General features: G+C 41.5%; 1 protein-coding gene across 1 annotated transcript in view; it reads left to right on the top strand.

The window, feature by feature from the left end:
* Positions 1–1,617: 1,617 nt before the first annotated feature.
* LOC109890899 (forkhead box protein J3-like) overlaps positions 1,618–15,644 on the top strand; it is an 83,904-nt gene continuing 69,877 nt past the window's right edge. Inside the window, exons 1-2 of the mRNA XM_020483021.2 lie at positions 1,618–1,798; positions 2,416–2,661. The gene's annotated coding sequence lies outside the window, so the exon portion shown is untranslated. The remainder of the gene's footprint in view (positions 1,799–2,415; positions 2,662–15,644) is intronic.

Below are 15,644 nucleotides of genomic sequence, written 5' to 3'. Positions count from 1 at the left end.
GCAGACTTTAAGCTTTAATTTGAGGCTATTTTCATTCATATCGGGGGAACTGTTCAGAAAGTACAGCAATTACAGCTTGTGACACTACAAACTTGGTGGATGCAATTGCTATTTGTATTGGATATGTTTCAGATGATTTTGTGCCCAATAGAAATTAATGGTAAAGAAATGTATTATCATTTTTGAGTCACTTTTATTGTAAATAAGAATAGGATATGTTTCTAAACACTTCTGTATTAATATGGACGCTACGGTGATTACGGATAGTCCTGAATGAATCGTGAATAATGATGAGTGAGAAAGCTACAGACGCACAGTTATCATACCCCCAAGACATGCTGACCTCTTACCATTACACTAACAGGGAAGGTTAGTATTTTGGGGGGTGGGTATGATGAACAAGGGGAACTACTACTTCAAGGTCTCAGAGCAAGTGACGTCACCGATTGAAACGCTATTTACCGCGCACCGCTAACTAAGCTAGCAGTTTCACATCCGTTACACCCCCCTTTTGACCTTCCTCCTTTTCCGCAGCAACCAGTGATCCGGGTCAACAGCATCAATGTAACAGTATAACGTTAGACCGTCCCCTCGCCCATACCCGGGCGCGAACCAGGGACCCTCTGTACACATCAACAACAGTCACCCTCGAAGCATCGTTACCCATTCTCCACAAAAGCCGCGGCCCTTGCTGATCAAGGGGAACTACTACTTCAAGGTCTCAGAGCAAGTGACGTCACCGATTGAGACGCTATTTTAGCGCGCACTGCTAAACCAGCTGTTTCACATCCGTTACACATGGCCAAGAAAAACGGGTTCAACATTCACTCGTTCCTTGTGCTGTTGGACTACTAAATGCAAAGTACATTGTATCGGTATATGTACTTATCTATCTAGTGCAGTTGGGACAGTGGTCGGTTGGGAGTGAATGTATTAATGTCCTCTATGTTGTTAGTGTATGCAACATGATGGACTGACTGGTTTAAATGTGTATGATTTGAGAATGTATGTGTATGTGATTACTTTAATTAAGGTGATGCCAAAGACAAATGTCCATCCTGGATGGACAATAAAGTTATATTCTATTCTATTAATGATTTTGGAATGAGATATTCGGCAAGCAAGTGTCCACATACTTTTGGTCATGTGTATTTGGACAGGAAGAAATATGAATCGCAACCTGTTTGCGGCGCAAGTGAAGCATTTTCAATGTTAATCCACTGGAGGTGCTGTTGCCTCACTAAAAACTGGATGAGGAAACTGAAATGATACTGAACTAGACTAGCTCAGATTAGACGTTTTTGAGTCCAGCAAGGTATGATGAATTGACCGAAATGTCGATGCATGTCTCATGAATATTAACATTATTAAGATCCTAGCTGACAGGATGCTTCTAAAAACAGTGCAAAATATCTAAAGTCAATAAAATAGCAAAATAATTAATTTCTTGCAAATAAATATGACCTCTAGTAGTACTGTAGTAACTCCTGTAATACGATTATTAAGAGCTAACACCTCGAACACACCTACAGTATTTTTACGCAAAATGGTACGCAGCATGATCTGGATATGTGTGCAACAAAATTTCAGCTTTCACATGCTACCATTTCCGCCAAGCCATCGATCTATACATACAATTCGATGCATACCTTCGATATATTCAACGTATGCACCACAAAGAACGCACTGCAACAGCCTCTACAACGCAATGCAGTATGGCTAATGCAGAGTTCCACTGGAAATGAATATACTTCTTCTGGTGTACCAAAATACAAAGCACTGCTGGAGTGATCGAGGCGTAAGAACACATAGAAACAACTTTTTTTTGTATTTAGTTGTTATTACAATGATTGAGTAAATATGTGTTGTTATTCTTATTGTTATTCTTACTACAGTTATTACTATTGTTGTTTTTATTAAAGTAGTTGAAGAAGAGAGGACAGTGAAGTAGGGGACTAGTTTTTGTGGCTGTGTACATCTCCAAGTGCAGTTTGTAATTTGTGTCGTTCTCATGTTTCATGAACATTATTAAGATAATGCTCCATGTAGCTGACAGGATGCGTCTAACAGTGTAATAGATCTAAAGAAAGTCAAGAAAATAGCTAAATTAATAATGTCTTGCTGATAAATATAACCTCGAGTGGTACTGTAGTACGAGTATTAATAGCTAAGATTTTTTTTTTTTAAATCACGTATGTTGTTGTAATTATAATGATTGAGTAAATATGTGTTGTTATTATTATTGTGAACGTAGTTCTAGCAGAGGCAGAGAGAGAGGGGGGACAGTGAAGTAGAGGACTAGTTTTTGTGGCTGTGTACATTGCCGAGAGCAGTAATGTAGCCAGTGCAGTTTGTAATTTGCGTCGTTCTCTGAATTGTATTGAAAGTAGTTCCGGGTATTTTTTTTTTTTGTAGCCTGTGTAGAAAACGACAGAGTCCCGGATGTTGGCTGTCGAGACTGGGCTCGAGAGAAAGGCGAACGGGAAAAGGCAGAGAAGCCGAAGAGGGACGACACTGGCGAGAGTTCAACGGGTCTTACCTAGGACAAACTCCAAGAGCATAGGCACCTGAGGGACTTTCTTGTTGAAGAAGAGGTGAAAGGGGAGGGGGCAGATACTTCAATACTGCCCTGGACCAAAGTAACGACCTGACATACCCAGGGTAAGTGAGCTGTAAGAACATGGGAATGGTAGTTGAACTGAGGCCCATGAAATGGACGACTTTCATGGGGGAAGTGAGCTGTACTGAAGTTCTGGGGATTGAGTTCAGCAATCAGGCCTTGATAGTTTTATTTTTGCTGGGACGGGGTGTATAGGTGCATCATTCGTAACGATCCAGGTAGCTCGTTTCCTAACACGATAACTAGCATGCTTGATCACAATGCGTAGGTAGCTAGCTATAACTCTCGAACTTGACAGTTAGCACCATTGACAACGAACAACTTTGACAGCTAACGCCACGGTAGCGTTCGTTTTTCCATATCTTTAGCTAACTAGCCATATTGAAAAGAAGCCCGACCATTCTTTGACAAGGTGTGTTGCTAAAAGGTTAGCCATTTTAGCAACATTTATCCAAGCTAAGTTGCTATCCTTAGCTAACTTGGGAATGGGTCACACTGTGCGCACACTGTATTTAGCTAACTCGAGCTAGCCAGCTTGACTGGCTGGTACGTTTGGTCCTTCATCAGCTGTTGGAATGCGTTACGTCTGTCAATTTAATGTTGTCTGACTTTGTGGGATTTCCCGAGATATGGATGATAATCAATGGTCTTAAGCGTCTGTACTTTAACTAGCTCATCAAAAATGTATGCATTGTCAAAATGTCACTGGCTAGTTTGGCTACCTGAAGTAAAGAATTTAAGGGGGGGAAAAGCACTTGAGAGCAAGGCTTTGTTGATCAGTTGATTCAGGTTATAGTAGTTCTGACTTGCACAACCGATGACTCCAGAACCAGGGATGTAACACCAACTCCTGATTTGTTAGCTACAGATTGTACGCCTGATAATGTGACATAACCACATATTGTTGGTGTCCATACTGGGCGTTACATGAAAGCACCATACAAACCACCGCCATAGATTTGATCAATTTAGCTGTTCTTTGCGATATTTTCTTGGTTCTCGATTCCGTGAAAAAAAGTATATATATTTTTCATTTCCAGTTACAAGTCGATACACAAAAACCAGCGAAAACTCGGATAATATTTTTGTTGTTGTATTGCGTGAGGATGTTACTCGCCATCGTAGCTTCTGCACATATGGCATTGCCCAGCATCTTTGCAGGAGCCAGGTGTTGGAACCGAAATTATTTTACAATAGTTCTGTTGTGAGCAGAATTTTGTATTTATTTTTAAAATAATTTTTATTTCTGTTGAGGTAAAAAATAAAGTTCTGTACCAGTTCGAACCCCCCGAAAAGTTACGATTCATATAGTTCGTTTTCGTATATATATTTTTTTGTTGTGTGAAATCAACATCGTTTTTACTTTTAGCTCATTAATTTACTCCAATTAGCGCCAATAGAGCAGCAACGCCTAAAATAGTTGTTTACATGTTTTGATTGGTCAGATAATTGCAGGAGCTAGATGTAACTGAAATGTCACAGGTGGGGAGAGGGGCAGACATAGAGGGGGATTGGCTTGAAGCTCTGAACATCATGACGGAATTGGAATGTATTTGGGCTATTACTAGCACTATAACTTCACCGAATTAGATAACTAATAGACAATATTTTTGAAAAAAATATGTAAAACGTCATTTACCAGTTCTCAAGATTTTGAAAATAACGATTCTGTTCTGGAACACTAGAAATCACTTTTGTTCCTGGTCCTGTTTCTGTTGCTCTGAAAATGTACTCCTTTTCCCTGAACCGGTTCCAAACCCTGGCAGAAACTAGTTGTTTCAATGCATCACGGCTGCAGCCACGTAGTAGATGACAGCTCGTCATACAATGTGACCAAAAGCAAAGTTCTGCACACATGTAAGAGGTATTCAGTGCATTTGGAAAGTATTCAGACCCCTTGACTTTTTCCACGTTTTGTTATGTTTAGTCATAACTTTAATATGGAATCGAGTACTTATTTTCCTCAATCTAGATACAATACCCCATAATGATGAAGCAAAACATGTTTTTAGAATTTTTTTGCTAATTGATAAAAAATAAAAAAAAACGGATACCTTATTTACATAAGGATTCAGACTAGAGGTCGACCGATTATGATTTTTCAACGCCGATACCGATTATTGGAGGACCAAAAAAGCCGATACTGATTAATCGGCCATTTTTAAAAATGTGTAATAATGACAATTACAACAAAACTGAATGAACACTTATTTTAACTTAATACTGTATAATACATCAATAAAATCAATTTAGCCTCAAAGTAAATAATGAAACATATTCAATTTGGTTTAAATAATGCAAAAACAAAGTGTTGGAGAAGAAAGTAAAAGTGCAATATGTGCTATGTAAGAAAGCTAATGTTAACGTTCCTTGCTCAGAACATGAGAACATATGATAGCTGGTGAGTCTTCAATATTCCCAGGTAAGAAGTTTAAGGTTGTAGTTATCATAGGAATTATAGGACTATTTTCCTCTACCATTTGTATTTAATTAACCGTTGACTATTGGATGTTCTTATAGGCACTTTAGTGTTGCCAGTGTAACAGTATAGCTTCCGTCCCTCTCCTCGCTCCTCCCTGGGCTTGAACCAGCAACACAACGACAACAGCCACCACATCGAAGCAGCGTTACCCATGCAGAGCAAGGGAAACAACCACCCCAAGGTTCAGAGCGAGTAACGCATGCTAATTATCCAGCCATTTCACTTCGGTTACACCAGCCTGATCTCGGGAGTTGATAGGCTTGAAGTCCCAAACAGCGCAATGCTTGACGCACAACGAAGAGCTGCTGGCAAAACGCACGAGAGTGCTGTTTGAATGAATGTTTACGTGCCTGCTTCTGCCTACCACCACTCAGTCAGATACCTAGATACTTGTATGCTCAGTCAGATTAGCTAGACAAGCTAGATAATATCTAGTAATATCATCAACCATGTGTAGTTAACTAGTGATTATGATTGATTGTTTTTATAAGATAAGTTTAATGCTAGCTAGAAACTTACCTTGGCTTACTCCATTTGCGTAACAGGCAGTCTCCTTGTGGAGTGCAACGAGAGAGAGGCAGGTCGTTATTGCGTTGGAAGATTGGATCCCCCGAGCTGACAAGGTGAAAATCTGTCATTCTGCCCCTGAACGAGGCAGTTAACCCACCGTTTCTAGGCTGTCATTGAAAATAAGAATGTGTTCTTAACTGACTTGCCTAGTTAAATAAATATTAAATAAAGGTGTAAAAAAAAAAATAATTGGCGCCCAAAAATACTGATTTCCGATTGTTATGAAAACCTGAAATCGGCCCTAATTAATCGGCCATTCCGATTAATCGGTCGACCTCTAATTCAGACCCTTTGCTATGAGCCTCAAAAAATTACCTGAGGTGCATCCTGTTTCCATTGAACATCCTTGATGTTTCTACAACTTGATTGGACATGATTTAGAAAGACACACACCAGTCTATATAAAGTCCCACAGTTGACAGTGCATGTCAGAGCAAGAACCAAGCCATGAGGTCGAAGAGCTCCGAGACAGGATTGTGTCCTGGCACAGATCTGGGGAAGGGTGCCAAAACATTTCTGCAGCATTGAAGGTCCCTAACAACACAATGGCCTCATCATTCTTCAATGGAAGAAGTTTGGAACCACCAAGACTCTTTTTAGAGCTGGCCGCCCCAGACAAACTGAGCAATTGGGGGAGTAGGGCCTTGGTCAGGGAAGTGACCAAGAAGGTAACTCTGACAGAGAGTTGTCCTTCTTGGTCAGGGAAGTGACCAAGAAGGTAACTCTGACAGAGAGTTGTCCTTCTTGGTCAGGGAAGTGACCAAGAAGGTAACTCTGACAGAGAGTTGTCCTTCTTGGTCAGGGAAGTGACCAAGAAGGTAACTCTGACAGAGAGTTGTCCTTCTTGTTCAGGGAAGTGACCAAGAAGGTAACTCTGACAGAGAGTTGTCCTTCTTGAAGGTTCTCCCATCTCTGCAGCACTCCACAAATCAGGCCTTTATGGTAGAGTGGCCAGACAGAAGACACTCCTCAGTAAAAGGCATCTGACAGCCAGCTTGGAGTTTTGTCGAAAGGTACCTAGAGACTCTCCAACCATGAGAAACAAGATTCTCTGGTCTGATGAAACCAAGATTGAACTCTTTTGCCTGAATTCCAAGTGTCACGTCTGGAGGAAATCTGACACCATCCCTACGGTGAAGGCATGGTGGTAGCCTCATGTTGTGAGGATGTTTCTCAGGGATTTGGAGACTAGTCCGGATCGAGGGAGAGATGTACAGAGAGAACCTGTCCAGAGCACTAAGGACCTCAACAGGACAACAACCATAAGCACACAGCCAAGAAAACACAGGAGTGGCTTTGGGACAAGTCTCTGAATGTCCTTGATTGGCCCAGCCAGAGCTTGAACTTGAACCCGATCGAACATTTCTGGAGAAACCTTAAAAACAGCTGTGTTCAACCTGACAGGGCTTCAGAGGAGAATGTGAGAAATTGTGAGAAATTCCACAAATACAGGTGTGCCAAGCTTGTAGCATGTTTGTATTTAACCTTTTATTTATCCAGGCTAGTCAGTTAAGAACAAATTCTTATTTACAATGAAGACCTACACCGGCCAAACCCAGACGACGCTGGGCAAATTGTGCGCTGCCCTATGGGACTCCCAATCATGGCCTGTTGTGACACAGCCTGGATTCAAATCAGGGTGTCTGTAGTGACTCCTCAGCACTGAGATACAGTGCCTTAGACTGCTGCCCCACTCGGGAGCCCCGAGAGAACTCTAGGCTGTAATCGCTACCAAAGGTGCTTCAACAAGGTACTGAGTAAAGGGTCTGAATACTTATGTAAGTGTTATATTGCAGTAAAAAAAAAAAAGCACATTTTAAAACCTGTTTTTGCTTTGTCATGATGGGGTATTGTGTTTAGATTGAGGGGGGGGGGACTATTTAATCCATTTTAGAATAAGCCTGTAAAGTAACAAAGTGGAAAAAGTGAAGGGGTCTGAATACTTTCCTAATGCACTGTATCCCACGTGATACAAAACATAAATTCAGAATTGTAGAATCACCTGCAACTGGAAAATTACATTTTGAAGAATTTATTTTGTTCTCGATTTGGAGAAGAAGAAAAAAAGTATCGGCAAGAACAGGTTAGTTGCAAAATTGATGGCGGCGGTTTGTATGCGACTTTCCTGTAATGTACTTCTTAAAATCTTTGGTTATATCACATGATCTGGTGTAAAATATGTAGCTACAGTTTTTTCTATTATCACATGTCTACAAAACAGAGGTTAAGTTGTTTCTATATATGTGCCATCTCTGCTATATGTCCTACTAACAAATACAAAACAAATCTCAAACTTAGTCCCACAAAGATAAACCCGGTCTGGTCTGTCTTAATCATCCATTATTTATAGCTACAATATTTCACTTTTTTGGTGACCTGACCAAATTCACACACAAATGTGAGTTAGGTCTTTAATTCCCGTTGAATGCAATTCTAAGAAGCTATAGTTCTGTTCTGTGTGCTATTTCATTGCTTCCCGTTCTGAAGTTAAGTTTGAGTCTTTCGGTTATGTAAATCCGCTTCAAACAGCTGAATATACAAAATTTTTGGTTATGGAACATTTAATTTCACAGCTGTTTAATGGTACAATGACTGTTTGTTTTGTCACAAACTGAAATGACGAACTATTAGAATTTTAGCAACCAGGAAATGGCGGCGTGATTTCTGCATAGTCCATCTTTAAATAGCAGCTACAGTGTGCTGTCTTGCATGTACATGCAGCCTTGAAGCTGTTCAAGTATTGATATCACTCCACCGGCATTACATTAATGACTTGAGTTAGTCTTTTGTTCTATTTTGACTTGGTTTTTAGAAATGACTGTGCATAAGTCACACATTTGTCTGATTCCTCAAAGTACAGTTTTTGTTACTGAGCGGTAACAAAAACTTTGCAAATGTGGGTGATTTAAAATATAAATTGTCATTCAATGTGCCATTGAGGTTCTCTCTCTCTCTCTCTCCTCCCCTAGTGATGTATAGGTGTTCTTTATTGACCCCCCCCCCCCCGCCAATTTCCCTTTGGGTTCGACATTGTACTATCCTTAAAGCTGTCCACAGTTTGAGTCTTTAGGACAGGGATGGTAGTCTGCTATTTGGTTATAACCTAATCTGTTCTGACGGTGATAAGTGGAGTAATCATCTTTTATTAGATTTAAGACTTTTTGGCACCCCCCCCACGTCCCGTTAGTTTCACACAACATGCAAGATAGTGAGAGATTCACACGTTTAAAAAAAAAAAATCTGTTTTCAAGGAATTGTATGAACTGTGAATGAGTTGTTTCTGGATGACTGGGTAGTAGAGCGGGAGATATTGTGCGGCATGATGCAGCATTGTTGCGGCTTTGTGTGCTGAACTGTTCTCTGAGCATTGTGAAATTAGTCCAGCAGTCTGTGCATCAGTGTTCACCTCTTCTATTGAGGGTTTTCATATCCCTTATCTATGCAAATGTATGGACCATGTAGCCTAGACTTTGAACAGTATTGGCCACAACGTTTGTCTGCTTTAAATTGGGCACCTCTTAAATGCTCTGTCGTTGGTCCTGTGTAATTAAATGTATCCACAAATAATTAAGGATTAGGCTACCCCTTTCAGTTTCAAATTGTAGGCCTCATTTTTGAAAATCTTAAAATAAGCTCCAAGCAGGGATAAATGCACAATGTCAGTTGAGGAAGTAGAGGTTCAGCCTCTGTTTGTTCGGTCTGTCTGAAACCATTTCCATCCAAGGATGTGCAGCATTTTGAGGAGATGAGGCACAATGCGACCACAAGCAAGCACTATGGGGTTAAATCTGCTCAACATAAGCGTTCCACAAATGAAAACCAGCACATTGAAAGGGGCTATACCCCCCCACCCAATTTCCACCTTACTGTCATGGACTGAAAGACTCTATTCCTCACAAACTAGATTGGCAGGTTTTCTTGTGATCAGGGACGGGAATATCTATACAGTGTGCTGATGGTTTAGGGTAATGCTTCAGATGTACCCTCACAAGGATCATGTTTGAGTCTGCCTGCTGTCTTTTCCGAGCCCTCTGTGGAAGACCTGCATTTTCCCTGGCTTTTGAGATATTGTGCAGCATTGATTGATCCAGCTGTGCTTAACAGTGGTACTACAAACATCTGAATGAAACAAAATTATTATTATTTTTTAATCATTGGAGCCTGTTCACTGGCTTATGGTATTAATCTTTATCTACCTGCAAGTACTGTATTTCACAGGTTTTGCATTTCATAAAATTGCGGAATCCAGTATTGAATATTGTGCTATTTCTTTTAATAAGCTTAATAGGATAATGACACCATTGTGGAGAGGTGGGTAGGGTCTCCAAACCGACAAAGCCTTTGTAAGAGGCAGTCTCTCACCTTTCACATACGAGCAGCTCATTTCGAATTCATCTGTGGCCCTGTGCCTAGCTCCATCTCACTGAGGCTTTTTAATTTCTCCCCCTGTTGAAGCGATTATTCAAATGGCAGTCCGTGAGACTCAGTAACCCGACGGCTGGTGGTAGCTGAGCCCCAGGCCCGGCAGGCTGAATATACCAGTCCCCTGCTGCCCAGGGATCGTACAGACAGAACTCAGGAGGGAGGCTATCCATTCAGACCAGCCCAAGCAGTCAATGTCAAGATATTAGCAATCATCATCCTATTATATATTATAGGCTGGGCTATTCTTTTGATTGACTGATGACTGACCGCAGTAGTGCAACTATAGTGGGCAGTATGTCTTCAATCCAATTGCAATATTGTGGTGCATTGTCCTTATTGATTGATCATATCTTTGTTCAAAACCAGGGATTTTTTTTTGCCATTCTTGGGCGGGCTGCCAAACAGTGGGAAAACAATGCTTTCAGTATTAACTTAAATGACTGAAACCACAAAGTATGTAGAAAATATATATATATTTTAAAAAATCTTTGAGAACTAACGATAACCAATATAAACGCAAGAAGGGGAGAAAATGACAATTCCCCCAAAACCATTGTTTTGAGCAAATAACACAGCATTAGCAATGCAAAATGCCTAGAATTTTAGGGAACTAGCTTTTAAAGCTGCAAAATGGAAAAATGTGTAGAATTGCAAGAAATTCTTCAACTGCAAAAAGGTCTATTGGTGCCATGGAGAAATTATGGGCAATGAATGGTCTATGATTTTTATTTAATCTAATGTTTGCCAAAAAAATACCTCATACGTGAGACTTCCTGCTGGGTATTGGGTGGGCACATGCATGCTCCTCTGTTCATTGCTATGATGGCAGGAAACTATTGCAGGTGCCTTCTCTGAAGCAGCTCAGGCCTAAGTGACTCTGAAGGATTCCTTTGAAACCTCTCCTATGTTCTGCTCTAATCCAGTATGTAGTTTGTGCTCCTGGTTGTGGTGTTGGTGAGATGGGACTAGCTCAGTCTTCATTAGCAACGCTGTGCATCACCAGAATGCAGATGAGCTATGAAGCCATTCATCTCCTGGAAATGCGTCCCTGATTCCAATTTGAATCTTATTTGCAGTTGTGTGAGCCCACTTCTCCATGTTAAAGAAATATCTTTATGTGAGAGATCAGAGGGGGATAATTGCTCTTAAGTGAACCTCATTTAGTGCTGGCCAGAGCAATTACAGTAACTGCAGTTCCAGGCATTTTCGGGGGCCTGCAGCAGCTGTCATTGAACACTCTGAAGCTGTGATATCAAATGGTGAATAGATTGACATTGGCAAAGCATTATGTGGAAATGGAATGTTCAAGGATGGATTTTAATTAGTTTTGCAGGTTTTATGCAGCTGTTTTGCATCTAAGGAAAGTCATAATTAAAAATAACAATTAGAAACGCATTATTTTTTGTAATGATTAAAAATAAATTATTCTCAAGGTGCTGTAAGGTGAAAGAAAGCCAGCACTTCTTTCCCTCAGGCAAAAACCCCCAGGGCTTGTGGGAGATGTTTTATCATTAATGTTATTCAGGAGCCAAATTTTTTTTTGTTTTGCTCAGCTGGGCGCTTTAATCTATTTTTGCTGTAAATTAATGAATTTTTAAAGAGCCGTTCGCTGGATGTTGGAATGCAGCATTGGTTCAGAGTTTTCAAACAACCCCCCCCCCCCCCCCCCCCCTACCTCCTCATGGGATGGAGAGAGCAAGTTTACTGAAGAACTACGCTTGAGTTAATTTAAAAAAAAATCATCTAGCAATACACTGCCTAACTCTGTCTCCCTCTCTCCAATATGCAAGGCTGAAAATGTCTGTAAAATTTGGGAAGAAACTAGTTGTGGACACTGATCAGTGAAAAACGTTTTAATTATTCTGCTTGCCCAGAATTATCGAAACAAGTCTACACATTTGAACTCAATCTCTTAATGTGTCCATATTGCCATCCGCTAGCTTAGATAAGGGCCTTGTTTGTGTGCTGGTGCCATGTTTTTGGACCAACCTTCCCCATGTTGACTATTGAAGCCGCTACAGAGGAACCAGCTACCCACACTGTGGCCTGGTGGGTTCGCGCTCGAGAACGTGTGGGTGAGAGAGGACAGAGGGAATCATGAATTCATCTCTTGCAACGTGGGGCTGTTGTGGTTCTCTCAGAATAGGCTGCACGTGGCAGCTGTAAGAAGGCCTAACCACCACAAGAAGAAATGTTCCAGGGGAATTGACTACAGGTAAGGTTTGACCATATATAAGTGTAGATTAGAACATCCCATAGTAGGACCTTGCCATCTCTGCCATGTGAGACTAACAGTATGCGTAATGAGTAAGACTGACTGCTAATACCTTGACAGGATTTCATGAGTTCATCATATTGTACTTGGTGTCCTTGAGTTGTCATCGCCTATCGCAGGACTTTTTCTTTTTTCTTCCTATGCTCAGTAGAAGCAATTGATATGCCTATACGATTCACACTCTTAAGAGACTTGTGAGCTGTGTGCTGGCGACGGCTTTTGCTAAGCTTACACAGCTTAAGTAATGAGAATGGAGCTCTCCTCCTGCTATTTAGTATCCATTTTAATTACAGTGGCTAGCTTATTCGCTCTTAGCGAATGCAAATTTCACCAAGTTAAATGGCTTAACTTGCTAAAGATGACCTTTTTTGAGAGAGGAATCTTCATCCCAAAACAAAGTTGTAGCCAAGTCCTTTTGCTGGAAGCATTGATAACACTGGAATAATACAATGACCTGTGTGTGTGTTTATACTGCCAGCCTCTCTGTTCAGTGAGGAAAAGTAGGGTCGGTTTAATTAAGCCTTTTGCTCTTAATCCTGATTTTTAGGAAAGTCAGGCTAAATGTGTTAGTAGTATTTGGAGACGCTACTCACTGTGACGGTCCCTGTCCCAAGTCAGTCCTGCTGGGGTTGAACCAGTCAGCCATTCAACCAGCCTCATCTCTACGGCTTCAGTCACTGCTCATTCTTCTCCCTCTCATCTTTCTCTCTCAATGCTAATGCAGACCAGACAAATTATCTCCACCTAATTTCAGAGATTTTATCTAGACTTGTGATGTGGTGCAATGCACATGATCTTTAGGAATGATGGCCAAGTTTAGCAGATGGACTATTTGGGGGGGGGGGGGGGGGCTGCTGTGTTAAGTTAGATGTCTCAACCTTATGAATTTAAATGGTCTTTTTTACCCTTGTGCCTCAACGTTTTCTGCCTGCTCAGCAGAACGTCTTAAGTCTCCCCCACTATATTGTGCGTTTCTGAAACTCGAATAAATTGCTCTTCACGTAGTTCATGTGCACACAGGTTTCATTTGTGATTCAGAAAATCCCAGAATGAAGCCAAGGGATCTCTGTGGAGTTTGCGGAAACGTCGGTCTGTGGAGCCATAACCGACACAATGAGTGATTTACTCCCCTCTCTCTCTCTGCTAACCCATACCACTACATTCACTCGCTGCTCCTCACTTAGCAAACAACACATCTGTGGAGATTTCTGAAGAATGCATCTTGTTACTCAGATGAGTCATACTTCCTCTGGCCTGTGTGCTTCTCCCTCAGAGTGGATGAATGAGCGGGTGTGCAGTGGGGGGAGGGGAGTGGCAGGATGGCTGCGGTGCCCTGCCACTGTGCCAGTGGCCTATAATGTAATAAGGAAGTGTCAAGGCCACGCCACACTTCATGCAAACGGCGTCGGAGCGTTGTACACGGTCCGCTCCAACATTTTATTATAAAAAAATGTTTAGCCACAAAAGAGTAAGTAGAACTGCATGTGTAGTGTATAGTGCCCGTTTCAGCGTGTCTGTGAAGGAGCTTGAGGCGAGGCAGATCCATGGTGCAACAGAATGGCCGTCCCCAGGTGGCTGATGTGATGGTCAGCCAGGGTGAGTCATCCTCTGGTAAACTGATGGCCTGGAAGCCCAGCCGCTGACCCTGGCAGGGCTATGTTCCACTGGGCCTGGGAGGCAGGCAGGCCCTGGGGCTGGAGAGGATGGAGCCTGCTGCACCTGGTCATGTCTGAAGCAATTGCTGCCTCTATCTCTGGAGGAATTTGGTGTTGTTAGTCTTTTGTCCAGTGCAGGAATTAAGATTCCTTCATCAAAGCCTGCACTTTGTTACGTCTTGGGCCACACACACACACACACACACACACACACACATCTGCCAACCTTGACGTCTAGGAAGAATATATTTTTTTATAGTAGGGGAATTCTTAGGCTACTGTTTACTTTGCACAATGCACAGACTCCATTGATTTGACGTAGTCATTGATTTGACGTAGTCATTGTTATATAGGCTATGTCAACTGTATTGGTGTATAGTTAAATCACATGGCGTTCACATTAGTGTTGATAACGGTTAGTGTTTGACTGCCATTAGGCCTCACTCGGCTTAGTCCTGTCTTCCCTATACCGGCACTATTTGATCCCTTGCCAGGATCAATAACTCAGTCTGAGTGACCTACTTATGTCTTCTAAGAGTGCCCGAGATACTTATATTTGCAGGAGAATACGGTGGTTAAATATGTCAATTAAATTGTAGTTAAAACCATTTTAGGATTTAAGCACCCAAAGGCTGTGTCAGCATGGTAGTCACCTCAGAGAATTCCCTTCGTTATCGCAGAGCCACAGAGGCATTCTGCAAACATTTCAGATGTAATATCTCATTAGCAACAAATGATTGAATTTTATATTGGCTCTACCTCCCTCAAGCCAATTCCAAAAATGTCAGCATCTAACTAATTAGCCTTGTCAAAGTCCGTAATGGTATACTTTCTGTTTGATGTATCCAGTTTATCCATGTTGTCACTCAGACGTATGATTCAATCGATATCAAAGGCTTTTAGTTAGTGTAGTGGCACTGGGCATGAAGGGGAAAACCCCTATAGTACCATGGTCTACCCCCATACGTGTGCGTAGACCGTATTAAGTGCGGGGAAGAACCGATAGTTGCATAACGCACTATTATTTTGGGACTATTATAGATATGGCTCAAAGTATATATTTTTGCTTCAGTAGGTAGCATTAGCTAGCGATAGTTGACTGTACATGCTTCCTATTGCGAATAAATCAAATGTATTTATATAGCCCTTCGTACATCAGCTGATATCTCAAAGTGTTGTACAGAAACCCAGCCTAAAACCCCAAACAGCAAGCAATGCAGGTGTAGAAGCACGGTGGCTAGGAAAAACTCCCTAGAAAGGCCAAAACCTAGGAAGAAACCTAGAGGAACCAGGCTATGAGGGTGGCTAGTCCTCTTCTGGCTGTGCCGGGTGGAGATTATAACAGAACATGGCCAAGATGTTCAAATGTTCATAAATGACCAGCATGGTCAAATAATAATAATCACAGGCAGAACAGTTGAAACTGGAGCAGCAGCATGTCCAGGTGGACTGGGGACAGCAAGGAGTCATCATGCCAGGTAGTCCTGAGCCATGGTCCTAGGTCTCAGGTCCTCCGAGAAAGAGAGAATTAGAGAGCATACTTAAATTCACCCAGGACACCGGATAAGACAGGAGAAGTACTCGAGAATAGGTTAAGTTAGTTGAATTCCATTTAGT

The sequence above is a fragment of the Oncorhynchus kisutch genome, linkage group LG5 (assembly GCF_002021735.2).
Source record: "Oncorhynchus kisutch isolate 150728-3 linkage group LG5, Okis_V2, whole genome shotgun sequence".
NCBI lineage: Eukaryota > Metazoa > Chordata > Actinopteri > Salmoniformes > Salmonidae > Oncorhynchus > Oncorhynchus kisutch.
This window is presented reverse-complemented; position numbering and strand designations above follow the sequence as displayed.